Below are 2,440 nucleotides of genomic sequence, written 5' to 3' on the forward strand. Positions count from 1 at the left end.
GAAATAGAAGACCAAATGATAGAGAATAAAGAAGCTGAGCAAAAGAGGGACAAACAGCTACTGAACCACGAGGGGAGAATTCGAGACATAAGTGACACCATAAGATGAAACAACATTAGAATAATTGGGATTCTAGAAGAAGAAGAAAGAGAGAGGGGAGCAGAAGGTATACTGGAGAGAATTATTGGGGAGAATTTCCCCAATATGGCAAAGGGAACGAGCATCAAAATTCAGGAGGTTCAGAGAATGCCCCTCAAAATCAATAAGAATAGGTCCACACTCCGTCACCTAATAGTAGAATTTACAAGTCTCAGTGACAAAGAGAAAATCCTGAAAGCAGCCCAGGAAAAGAAGTCTGTAACATACAATGGTAAAAATATTAGATTGGCAGCTGACTTATCCACAGAGACCTGGCAGGCCAGAAAGAACTAGCGTGATATTTTCAGAGCACTAAACGAGAAAAACATGCAGCCAAGAATACTATACCCAGCTAGGCTATCATTGAAAATAGAAGGAGAGATTAAAAGCTTCCAGGAAAAACAAAAACTGAAAGAATTTGAAAACACCAAACCAGCTCTACAGGAAATATTGAAAGGGGTCCTCTAAGCAAAGAGAGAGCCTACAAGTGGTAGATCAGTAAGGAACAAGACAATATACAGTAACAGTCACCTTACAGGTAATATAATGGCACTAAATTCATATCTCTCAATAGTTACCCTGATAGTTAATGGGCTAAATGCCCCAATGAAAAGACACAGGGCATCAGAATTGAAAAAAAAAACAAAACCCATCTATATGTTGCCTCCAAGAAACTCATTTTAAGCCTGAAGACACCTCCAGATTTAAAGTGAGGGGGTGGAAAAGAATTTACCATGCTAATGGACATCAGTAGAAAGCAGGAGTGGCAATCATTATATCAGATCAATTAGATTTTAAGCCAAAGACTATAATAAGAGATGAGGAAGGACACTATATCATACTCAAAGGGTCTGTCCAACAAGAATATCTAAAAATTTTAAATATCTATGCCGCCAACGTGGGAGCAGCCAACTATATAAACCAATTAATAACAAAATCAAAGAAACACATCAACAATAATACAATAATAGTAGCGGTCTTTAACACTCCCCTCACTGAAATGGACAGATCATCCAAGCAAAAGATCAGCAAGGAAATAAAGGCCTTAAACGACACACTGGACCAGATGGACATCACAGATCTATTCAGAACATTTCATCCCAAAGCAACAGAATACACATTCTTCTCTAGTGCACAAGGAACATTCTCCAGAATAGATCACATCCTCGGTCCTAAATCAGGACTCAACCGGTATCAAAAGATTGGGATCATTCCCTGCATATTTTCAGACCACAATGCTCTGAAGCTAGAACTCAACCACAAGAGGAAGTTTGGAAAGAACCCAAATACATGGAGACTAAACAGCATCCTTCTAAAGAATGAATGGGTCAACCGGGAAAATAAAGAAGAATTGAAAAAAATCATGGAAACAAAAAATAATGAAAATACAACGGTTCAAAATCTGTGGGACACAACAAAGGCAGTCCTGAGAGGAAAATATATAGCAGTACAAGCCTTCCTTAAGAAACAAGAAAGGTCTCAGGTACACAACCTAACTCTACACCTAAAGGAGCTGGAAAAAGAACAAGAAAGAAACCCTAAGCCCAGCAGGAGAAGAGAAATCATGAAGATCAGAGCAGAAATCATGAAATAGAAACCAAAAACACAATAGAGCAAATCAATGAAACTAGGAGCTGGTTCCTTAAAAGAATTAATAAAATTGATAAACCCCTGGCCAGACTTATCAAAAAGAAAAGAGAAAGGACCCAAATAAATAAAATCATGAATGAAAGAGGAGAGATCACAACTAACACCAAAGAAATACAAACTATTATAAGAACATACTATGAGCAACTCTACGCCAACAAATTTGACAATCTGGAAGAAATGGATGCATTCCTAGAAACATATAAACTACCACAACTGAACCAGGAAGAAGGAGAAAGCCTAAACAGACCCATAACCAGTAAGGAGAGTGAAACAGTCATTAAAAATCTCCTAACAAACAAAAGCCCAGGGCCAGACGGCTTCCCGGGGGAATTCTACCAAACATTTAAAGAAGAACTAATTCCTATTCTCCTGAAACTGTTCCAAAAAATAGCAATGGAAGGAAAACTTCCAAACTCATTTTATGAGGCCAGCATCACCTTGATCCCAAAACCAGACAAGGATCCCATCAAAAAAGAGAGCTATAGACCAATATCCTTGATGAACACAGATGCGAAAATTCTCACCAAAATTCTAGACAATAGGATTCAACAGTACATTAAAAGGATTATTCACCACGGCCAAGTGGGATTTATTCCAGGCCTGCAAGGTTGTTTCAACATCCGCAAATAAGTCAATGTGATACAACACATCA

The sequence above is a fragment of the Mustela erminea genome, chromosome 3 (assembly GCF_009829155.1).
Source record: "Mustela erminea isolate mMusErm1 chromosome 3, mMusErm1.Pri, whole genome shotgun sequence".
In the NCBI taxonomy this organism is placed as follows: domain Eukaryota; kingdom Metazoa; phylum Chordata; class Mammalia; order Carnivora; family Mustelidae; genus Mustela; species Mustela erminea.